Source organism: Mycteria americana, chromosome 9, assembly GCF_035582795.1.
Source record: "Mycteria americana isolate JAX WOST 10 ecotype Jacksonville Zoo and Gardens chromosome 9, USCA_MyAme_1.0, whole genome shotgun sequence".
NCBI lineage: Eukaryota > Metazoa > Chordata > Aves > Ciconiiformes > Ciconiidae > Mycteria > Mycteria americana.
Window position 1 is genome coordinate 13,874,648 of NC_134373.1, and position 11,265 is coordinate 13,885,912.

Genomic DNA, 11,265 nt, shown 5'->3' on the forward strand with positions numbered 1-11,265 from the left:
TTGCTGGTTTTCTAACCATTATCATGACTATTTCTAAGATTTATTGGTTTAAATGAATGATCAGCAAAAAAATTTTCCAAATGTATTCTGTTGCAGTTTATTCTCTAAAGAATTCAAGGGTTGCAGTGTTCTTAACTGCTCCATAAAACTGATACAAATATCTCTTCATAACATCAAAGATGCGTTGAACAGCTGAGGTGCGTTATTGAGTCTGCGCTGTAGTTCTCCTGAGAAAGCCTTTTTTTAAAATCATCTTTCAAACATTTTGGTTTTGCTGCACTGACTGACAAGGTTCAGATGCATGTTTTGAACTAACATGAGTTAGCTTCCAAATTGCTTCTGTGGTGATTGTGGCAACTTTCTTCACTTGATTAAAAAAAAAAAAAAAAAAGCCCAGGGCAAAATTTACTACTTCACCTATCTGATATGAAGCTGAAAAGACAAGTGTTTTTTATTAGTAGCAGAAATCAGCCGTTTTCCAATTCTGCCATTCTCTGTAGGGAGATACAGATGCACTGAAGTAGCATCATATGATCAAGACACTAAAGCTCTTGAAGCTTTATGGTGGAAAAGGAAATAATTTTTATTTGACTATGCTTATCACTCAGCTTATTAATTAATATGAAAAAGTTTGGTGGTTGTTTTTTTCTAGGTGTAGTGGTAGACTATTACCTAAACAAAATAGCAGTGTCTTTAGCTGGCTAACATTTGGTAACGCTGCAGCCAGTGTGGCTGGTGCTTTTCTGTGGAATACAGCTTATTGACCAGCTCTTGGTATTTAGCTGCCAGGGGCATAACTTATCTGTTAGTGTAAGTGGATACACCGAATCCCTAACAGAACTGGTAATGTGTTTATTAATGCAGTTCCACCAGTATCAAGAACATGAACTGCATTTTTTTTTTTTCCTCAGGAAGGTTGCAGTGAGTTTAACTGCTATAATTGAGAGGCTGGTCAAAGAGTATCCTGAAACGGCATATTGGGACTGTGCTACCGTCTTGCAACCATCTCTTGTCCTAGGTGTTGCATATGAATCCTTCTGTTGCACTGTCTGCAGTCACTGATGTTTTACTATGCAGAGCTCTGGATTGCCTGGGAATACTGAGACCTTTCCAGTTCACCTGCTTTTTGCTAGACAAGTAAGATGAATTTAAGCTGAAATGTTTGAGTGGGCAACAAAGATATTAAAAATTACTCATAATGAGATGGAAGACTTGGCTATTAGTGCCTTTAGTTTTTTATTGTAAATATTTTTTCAAACAAATCCTTACAGACATGAGAGTTCAGTTTTCTCTGAACTATTAATGTAGTTGCTTCCTGAACAGTATCAGATAAATTATGTATGTGCTGCTCAAACTGTCCTATATAATTTACCCTAATCAGAAAATTTTTATGAACATCAGTTTTTTAGTCTAATCTGTGGGATCGCAATGGAGAGAAGTTGTTATTGCACAGACACTTTTTCCTCCCTTTTCCTTAGTCCTTTGATAACAAGGGAATGAGATTCACCTCTTTTCTTACATAGCACATTTCAGTGGTTTATGATTGCAAGCCAATGTCCAGTACAGGCCAGCTTCCCTCTCCCAAGGCAGCCCATTGGAGCTTAGTCATGAAGCAGCACGTCTTTGCCTCTCCTCCTGCTCCGGTGTTGGGAGCGTTGATTTCAGTATCAAATTAACTGGAGCTTCTACTTAATGCTCTTTCAAAATTTCTGAAATGCTGTAGGTTTTTTGTTTTTGCTGAATGAGACTCCTTTGAGGAAAAAAAGCACTGAGAGCTTGATGTGTGTGACCCAGAAATACTGGGTGGAGAAAAGGAAGCAAGTTTTAAGCTTTTCAGTTCTGGATAGGCCATGCACTTGCCTGCCACCACCTCTTTTAAGCAGGTAAGGAAACACCCAGAAGTATTCTGGGTTCTGGTTTGAACTGTTAAACTCCTCATCTTCAAAACAATAAGCTGCGTATCCCAAAGGGCTGCTGCTGAAACATTGGTAAGTGTATTCAACTCAAGTGCTAAATACGGTCAGTGAAAATAACCAGTGGTGATAGACTGCAGTCATTGTAAGCCGGGGTCACTGCATTTCGGGTTGCTTATCAGTTCAAGCAGATAAGACTGGTTTGCTCGTGCATGGTTTTCCACAAACAAAGGTCTGGGTGTTTGTGTGCAATCTTGCACCTTAAAATAATAATAAAACATACAGGTATAGTTGGGAAATACTATAACCTCTTTGCACAAAGAGGTGCTGCTTCTTATCCAAGTAGAACAGGCCCTTAATTGGTACTTGAGCCTTTTGGTCTTTTTACAGTAGAAGTTTATTTAAATCCTGAGGCTTGTACAGTCTCTTGTAAGAAATAATTGTGCAACAGAGCATTTATGTAGAGCCTGTACTACTGGTCACTAATCTTTGTGCGGGAGTTGATCCATCCAAAAATGGATCTTTTGTCTACTGATAAAGCAAAAATGAACAAAACCCCCAAACTAACATTAGATTAAGGATAGATGCTTTGAGTTGCTTGAATGCAGAAAGAACAGCTGGCCAGACTGACGATGGCACTTCAAGCAGAACAGTGAGATCTGTGGAACAGAAGAATCTAAAATGTTTTAATATGATCCTTAGAGCATTTTATCAGTATGGGCTACTCTAAAAAAAGCTAACTGAAAAATGGCTGATGAACTAGGGCTAAGCCTAGAACGGGGTGAATGAAGGTGTTTCAGAGGGATGGTTGACAGTTTGAAAGCATCTCGCACCTTGGGCGCTTAAACCCTCTGTCCCCAGGTCCTGCCGTCCTGGGATATAGCGTGGGCTGTGCTCACTCTGCTTTTGAAAATCCAGTCCCATGTTGACTGAGAGCTGGAGGGGCAGCCTTCCTTCACAGCCCAAGTTAATTCTTAATCGGTAGCCAACAGTCCCCTTGATTGCGTGGTTACAGACCCAACGAGGCGAAGGCCGTCCCCCCCCAGGGAAGGGGTTACACGCAGCCTCTGCTTCACGCTGCAGTGGACGCAAGCACCAGCTCAGCCTTCTGGCAGCTGCCAGGTGCTCATCTAGCGACAGGGTGGCTCCTCTCTCCAGGCTGGTGACAACCCTTCTGTTCCCTCTGAGGGGACCCATTTTGTGAAGTACGTGGGCCTGACTGGCTTCTGGGCTGAGGTCCTGGGGATCGCCTACCTGCTTCTCTCCCTGCAGTTCACGCTGACCCCAAAGGGAAGCTGTGCCGTCTTTGGGCTTTCAGCTGCGGAATCCAAGTGGCAGAGTGCCTGGCGAGGTTAAAGTGGCTCGGTTGGTGGGGGGTGTTTTTGGTGGAGTTTTCTGCTATATTTTTTCCTCTTTGGAACTGGGGAGCTGTGCACTGTGCCCCCTTCCCTGCTCTGCAGGGAGGGCATCAGCAAACGCAGGAGCTGCTCGCTGTCTGCTCCTGCTGGGGCAATTTCTCAACAGAGACATCATCTGGCTTTTTTAGTAGCTACTTTCTACTGTGAAAGTTGTTGTCAGGACAATGAGCGTTTTCTTCAGGCTAAGACTGTAGTCTTTTGGAAAACAGATGTTTGGGGGCTTTTTTCTTTGCTACTTGGGAATTTGCCTGGTAGGATTCTCTGTACATGAGAATTTGTTTGCATGGGACCATTGTAGGGACGTGGCCGCAGCCCTGCCCTGACCCACAGCAGTCGCTCACCCCAGTGCCTACTGGCCGTGGATGTGCGCTTCCTTCCAGGCGTCTCCTGCTGCCCGCGGGCATCCTGCTTACTCCAGCCATCCACAAATTGTTCCTACCACCCACAGACACACCCTGTGCGTGTCTTCCCCGTGTCCGTGCCTATGTGCAGCAGCTCTTGTTGGGCATCAGAAGCCAAGTGGAGGCACCCCGTTTTTCCCCACCACAGGGAATGGGATGGGCAGGCCCCCTGCACTGCTCTGGGCACCTGCCCTTCTGCTCTGGAGACTATGAGCTCCCCAGAGCCGTCCCAGGATTTTGTGTGCTCCTGCAGCGAGAGGTGCCTGCTGAGACTGAGGTGAGACGTGGGAGGTAACTGCTCAGGGGTTACAAAGCCTGCCTGCTGGGGAGGGACAGGATCACTGCTGGTTTTCAGGTAAAACCTCCAGCTCGCCCATCCCTCTAGAGCTGTTTCTGCGCGTGGAAGATCCCGCGAGTTGGCTTCCTGCTGTCTGTGCCACATCCTGGTGCCTGTGTGCCCCTGTAGCAAGGCTTCACTTTTGTCTGGAAAAAAATAATATTTTTTTTTTATAAACAATAGACAGCTCAGCAGTAGCTTCCTGTCTTCCCCAGGGAGAAGCACAGCAGCATGTTGTCTTTTGGGGTAGCTTAAAATTTTGAATAGAAATCTTGCTTTCTTAATCGTCAGGCTCGGAACCTGTGCCTCTCCAGCAGCAGGGTGTGATGTGCAGCCCTTGGCATCAGTCAGCCTTGCCCCTGCAGAGCTGGTAATGCCCTGAGCCCGCGGCTGCCTCCTCGGGCTAGCACGGAGCCCTGCCGAATGCTCTGTCTGTGCTTACACTCGCTTATGCTTAATTAGCCCGTTAGAAATCCAGGAGCTTCTGCAGCGAGCGCCCATTCTCCATGGGTGAGCCCTAGCTCTGAGCTTTCATTTTCTTTTCATGTCCTTTGCAGTCTGCCTTATTTCTTAAGAAAAAGGTTATTCCTCTCATAGCAGTGAGCATCTCTGTTCAATGACTCTATGTTTTCAGTAGCATTAATCTACGATAGAAAGACTTTCTGATGTTCAATTTCTCACCCCAGTTACTGGCTAATGGAAACAGCAATTTTGTCTCTACAAACCTCAAGCAAAATACAATGAGGGGACTGATGGCGATGCGCTGGTGAGAAATTTGTAAGCTACCCTGGAGAGAAAGGGCAGGGTAGGACTGAAGCGTGGGGACGGAGAAGTGGGAGAGCTGGGCCGATGGCCAAGAAGGGCTCCAGATCCAAGGGAAATGAGGTAGAAAAACTCCTGTCGTTTGGATCACAGCCCATTGGGTTTGCCACCTTTAATCTCTGATCTTCATATTCCACCTCGTAAAAACTGAGATAATGCCTCGCAAATCCCCTAAGTGTACAGGGCTCTCATTATCGCATTATTTATGAAGCACTGTAAGAGCTCTAAATAGGATGTGATGTAGAAGTGTTGTGAAGAAGAGGAAGGAAACCTGTTTGACAGTACAATGGCTGCAGGCAAGGTTGTCTAAGTCCATGATGAAATCTCTCTTGATAAAGCTGCAGCCAGTCTCAGGGCAGCCATTCTTTCTTCTTGAAGAAGGAATTAAAACCAGCTGTGCCAAAACACAAAACATTTCCTTTTTGCATGGTGGCGAAAGAGGTTCGCTTTTGTAGCGGTGTAGAAGCACATTTAAAAATGATCTTTTCAAAACTGGTGTGGCACTGAGTGGGTGGGGGACAGCACCGAAACCTGAGCTCAGGCTTTATTGCTGCTCTCTGCTGCAGGATCAGCAAGGCCATGCAAAGTGGAAGCTGCTGTGGATGGGAGATGGGCTGTTATTTATACAGCTGTGAACGTAACACCATAACACTGGAGATAAAGATAAATGCAATATAATTACCAATTACTCAATCAGTGTATTGCGACATGCTGAAGCAATAATGGCCAGTGCTGTGGCAAGGGAGCGTGCTTCCTCCCTGCAGCCAGGCTGCCTGCACCCGCCTGGGAACAGCAGGACAAGGTAAAAACTGTACTTTCCCTTTAGTACCGTTCTCCACATCTTTGCCCGGTTGACAGCAGGCAGGCGTGGGAAAGGAGGTGCCAAGCAGGGTGAGGAACACCAACAGGGCTCCTGTGCCCGGACCCAGCCATGCCACGTGCAGCACGAGGGGGCTGCTTTAAAGCTTTGCACCAGGGTGTCGGGCACTTTCCTGTGCGACTCCCGCACAGGAGCCCCTTGTGCTCCTCAAATCCAACTGAGGTTTCCGAAGCAGGACTGACGTGGGGCCTAAACCACACGTGGTTTCCCCAGGAGGCCGTTTCAGCTGTGGGGATCTGTGCAGCCAGCTCTTGTTTCCTGTTGGTGCACGACAGCACATCCATGCAAATAGTGATATCCATGCAAATAGTGATATCCATGCATTTTAACCCTGGGGAGTGTAGTAACTTTAGGCTGTGGTAGTTAAATAAAACAACCAAAGATGCGTAAACCATCCCCAGCATGTCCTGGACATGTGAATCTGTCACAGGTAGAAAGAGTGTAAAAATAGAAATCCAAGTTCCAGGATCTGTACTGTAGCATCTTTTAAAAACGTCATCAACAACAAACAAAAAAAGAAGCCTTTGTCTAGACGCTTGTTTCCTAATGCCGAATGCCAAGAGTTATTGCTCCTGTACCTTTCTGGAGACTTTCTGGCTGGGGAATGTTCTCTTTCCAGAGGAAATCCTTTTAACTTTCAGCAGTTCAAGACTCTAATTGGGTGAAATAATAGCTTGGCACTCCCCCAAGCAATATGATTTTTATCTTTTTTTGTTGTCTGCAAAAGTCTGGCTTGTTCCAACTATGAGTCATGGAGGGAATATGGATGTTGGACTGCCCTGGTATCCAGGGATGGGCTGCTGGTGAGATGGGCGTGGGGTCCTTGCTCAGAGGTGACCATGGGGGTCTGAGAGATCCTCCACAGAGCTGGGGTAGTGCTGCCTGTCTCCTCTCCTGCCTTCACCAGGGCTGATGTTGTCTTGTCACTGATGTGCACGTTTCTAGGTATCTTCGTTCTCATTAAGTTATTCAAAGGCAGTTTTTTTGTTGGCTACTGCTCTGGTTTCTCCAGGTGACTCATCTTACAATAATTATGGATTCATGCTTTGTCTTTGCCAAATGCTAACTATTCATCAGCTTCAACTAGCACGTTTTGATGTTTTCAGTGGAGGCTTAGATTTTGATGGCTTATTTAGCCCAGAAATAAGCCTGACAGAGTAAACACCGGAGCTTTGAACCTCTCAGGATTTTGTTTCTGTATGGTGGATTAAACAAACTGAGGTACTTAGCACGTCTCTCTTCCTTGTCCTGGAAAAAAAAGACTTCAAGCATCAGGGTGTAAAGCAGCCGCCATGGCTTTCACTGTAAGTACCCTACCTTCCTTGTGTCCCTGCGGCTGCACAGCCACTGGCACGTGGCTCTGGCACAGGAGGGGACCCTCCAGCTGGGCCCTGCTGCTCCTGTGCTCGAGGTCGGGTGCGTGCCAGGGACCACGGCTCACCCACGTGGGGACGAGGTGCTGGTTTTACTTGCGAGATGCATGAAGCAAACAAAGCGCAGCAGGAAGCTGTGTGAATGATGTTGTCTCAGGTCTTGTCTGGCTCATTTGAGTTTATCACCAGCCGGTTGAATACAAACAGGACTGCACCTGTCCTGACCCCACAGCTCCTCCCTGTGCTCTCAACGGGGCTCCTGTGGGGCTGCAGATGCTGGTTTTAGCCCCCAGACTGTGGAGAACCAGAATGACATGTCATGCGTTGCTGTTCCCACCTCCACGTGGGAAATACACCTGCCCCTGGGTCCCCACCTCACACTGTCCTTGCTGTCCACCTGGGGACTCCGTCCTCCCTTTGTGGTGGCTTGGGGCAATGGGGAAAGGACCAGAAGCAGGTGGAGACATGCAAACCAGGAAACTATGCTGCATAAAACACTCTCAGGGCAGGGGGATGCACAAGGCTGGGCTGTGCAGGACTAGCTTAAGCTAATTTAACCAGGATTTCCCCCTGAGTCCTTGCCTTGCTTGAAGCAAGGCATCCAAGCAGCAAAACCTCTGTTGAGAAGGTGGGCCTCCATGGACCCTCTGCAAAGGTCCTTGTTCTCTCTCTACATCCATGGGACTGATTGAATGCAGGGCCTGATGAGATGCAATAGGAGGCTAAATCTGAAAAAACAACCAAGCAACCAAGAAAAGCTAACAGGACCCGAGTGCAGACGCTTCCGTGTTGCGCTCGGTTTGTGAGCAGCAGGGCCCGCGTGGCTGCTGGGCTGGCCGTGCCATCCTTCACCTGCTGCCTCTTGCAGGAGCAGCATTTAATCGTCCTCCTCCAAACTGTGCTACCAGATGCTTTTCCTCCTGCTGGCACTGCGAAATACCCACCAGGTCAGCAGCTTACACCTGCCTGGGAAGCGCCAGCCCCCACAATTTGTTTCCTAGGTAGGTTTTGTCACTGCAAGCTAAGCAGCCCCTGCCTGGTGCAGGTGGCCTTGCAGCCAGTGTCCCGGCTGCTTGCCTGGGACAGTCTGCAGGTGAGGTGGGCTGGAGCAGCTCGGGCACGGGTGGCTGTCCCACCTCGTGCCGAGGTCCCTGGTGCCCTGTCCCAGCGCTGGCTGCCCAGGGAGGTGCAGAATGGCGCAAGCGAGCGGGGCGAGGGGGCTTCCTAAGGCAGGACATGATGCTGTTTGACTTGCGCTGTTCGCGTTTGTTTCTGTGTTCCTGTGCCCTTCGCTGACGAGGAGCTCTTGGTCTCCTGCGCCAGCGCTGCTTCCCCTGGGGCGTTTTTTTCCCCTCTCCTTTTACCATCTTTACAGCTTGTTTTCCTTCCTGCATCTGCAAGGCTGCCTCCAACAAAGCCCTGACAGACAATCTTATCTTGAAGCACAACCAGTCCCGCTCCTTTCGCTACAATATCTCGTCCGCTCAAATGCTCGGCGGGACCAAGGCCCCCGTTGGGGAGCACGGCCGCTGCGCACGCACCCCTGCCCGCTGACACCGGCGGCTTTGTCCTCTGGCAGGGGCACGGGCAGAGCCGCATCCCGGCAGGGAGGGCAGGAGAGAGGGGCGGCTGCCGGAGCTTGGCTGTAAAAAGGCACTCGGAGAGGTTCGCACTGTGCTTGCCGTTTCTGGAGAGGAACGCTATTAATTAAATGGGTAGGAGAGATGACCGAGTCTATTTTTCCCCCCTTGGCTTATTCACTTGATTTGAAAGGCCTTTTATATTTTCTTTTTTTTTTTCCCCCCCTGAGTTTGTGGTTTTAGTATTTTGGTGATCAAAATAGTTCTGCTCTGGAGCATCTGTGGGTCGCGCACCTATTTCAGGAGAAGAGGTTTTAAAACCCCTCAGGGGAAGACAGATCGAGAACTTTCATTGCTTATGCTTTGCAGCAGATATTTCGATAACTACTGTACCTGAAACTATTAAAGAAAGTGCAGATACAAATAGCACCAAAATTAATTAAAGAAAATGAACGATTCTTTTTGCCCAGTCACACCCTGCAAACCAGGAAATATTTCATCTTATGCAAAAAGCGGAGAGTGATGTACTATCCCGACCGGGGCAGTCTGCAAGTCTCACGATATTTGCTTCATTTACGTTGCTGGGGCAGGATGGTGAATTTAGTGGAGCTGCGAGTGAAAGTCTTTGTTCTCCAAAGGCCTGTAAAAGTTTCAAGTCTCTTTAAAAGTCGGTAGGAAATTCAGAGTTAACTGGGTGCAGCATTTCAGATGGATCCAACTACGATCAGTGGCGATCTTTCTATTTACTTTTAAAGGCACCCATAAAGGGCCTCACCAAGACTGTGTTGATAGGCAAATGCTCGAGATGACTTGTTTTGTAGTGAAGGTTAGGGCCTTGTTCAGTAACCAGCCATCTGTTTTATCAGATTGTTTACCTTTTGTTTCCAAAGTCCAGCTGATGTGCATCATTTTACCAATGAAAGGGGCTGAGGAACTGCTATAGGAGACCACTTCTGTCAAACGCTGTACTTAAAGCACAGAGCAGGACCACAAATATTCCTTTTCAGTAAATATCTTCTGATGCGCTAGGTTTGGATTTATTTTTACTTTGCTGCTGCCTCCAGCCCTTTCTAACCGGCATTTCCTGGAGCCTCCCGCCGATTTCCAACAACGAGTCACGAGCCCAGGCGCTATGGGCACAGAAGCCTGTGACAATATAATGGCACAGTCCAAATGTACCTGTGCCCTAGATTGTACTTTCAGATTGCACAATCTAAACGTAGCTCCAGGCATTAAGGAAAAATTGAGTGTTATGTCCCACACCGTATGATCAACTAAAAAAATGGCAGCGGTTTTACAAGTAGCAGTTTCTGGGGTTTGGCTGACTCCTGGTATATACATTTTTAGGATTTATTTGCCTTTATTTTAGCATAAAGCTCAGAAACTTATGCTGATAAAAGCTGAAACACTGATTAATCACGTGAGTCTACGAGCTGTCAAAAATATCAGCTAGCATGAAGTTTGCAGTAAATCATTGGAGCTCACAACTCTGATACTGACAGTTGAACAACTCCCATTCGCTGATGTCAAAACTACAAAAAAGAGCTCCGAGTACATTTTTAACCTAAAAAAAAAAAAGTCTGAATGTAGAATAACAGAATATGTGCTTATTATGTTTCTCTGATTTCTCAACCAAATTCGCTCAATATGCAACTTAAACAACTGTTTTCCTTTGGCTGTCAGCTGCTGATCGCCATCCCCTCGTGAAACCCTGACCTCTAGAAATTGCTGCAATGAGCTGTTTTGCCTGCCTGTTAGTTGTGTTTCATCCCTGCAAAAGATGCAGGTTTTGCTCCATTTTTTTTTTTACGCACATCTCTCGTTTCTGGTCTCCATGCTGTTAGCTAATGGCAGAAAGCATAGGAAACGCTGCCCTGGTGGGGCAAATCCCTCGAAACAGCAAATCCCTGCCACCACCTTCCCCTAAATTAATGAAGTTGAGTGAAGAGCGGTGCCTCTGCCTCTTTACAGAGGATGGATGAGATCCTGCTAGTTGGCTTTTAAATGCAGAGCCACTATAAGCCACCAAAACCAGTGTGGTTTCCCCACCGTGGCTTCCTCAGCATTTAAGGCTGAGGTCCTGATGTGCTGAGGGCATAGCTTGCAAGAAGGGAGGAGGAAGAGAGGGAGCGACGTGGACCTGAGCATGGCCTTTCCCCTCGCCAGCCACCCACCAGCAGTCCTGAGGGTTTCTGCAGCTGCAGAGCAGGTGGGGAGGCCCACGCTGACCCCACGGAAGCCCACATCAGCCACCCGTGCTTTGTGCTGGGGAAGGGTCCGGGCCAACTTCATGTATGTTTTTGGCTAGACTGGTTCTGCAAAGCAAAAATGAGTGTCCTTACTCTGAAAACGAGCACTCGGGTGACGGATTTGACACAGCTCCATCGTTGCATCATATAGACGTGCTTTAGAAATGCCCTTCAGCCGAGCTGTGTGAATCATCGCAAGATGATGCCTACAGGAGAGAGAAGTGCACTTGGTGACGTCATCTTCTGGCAACTACTTCTCTAAGATGGACAAAGAAGTCCAGGTGCTCTCTAA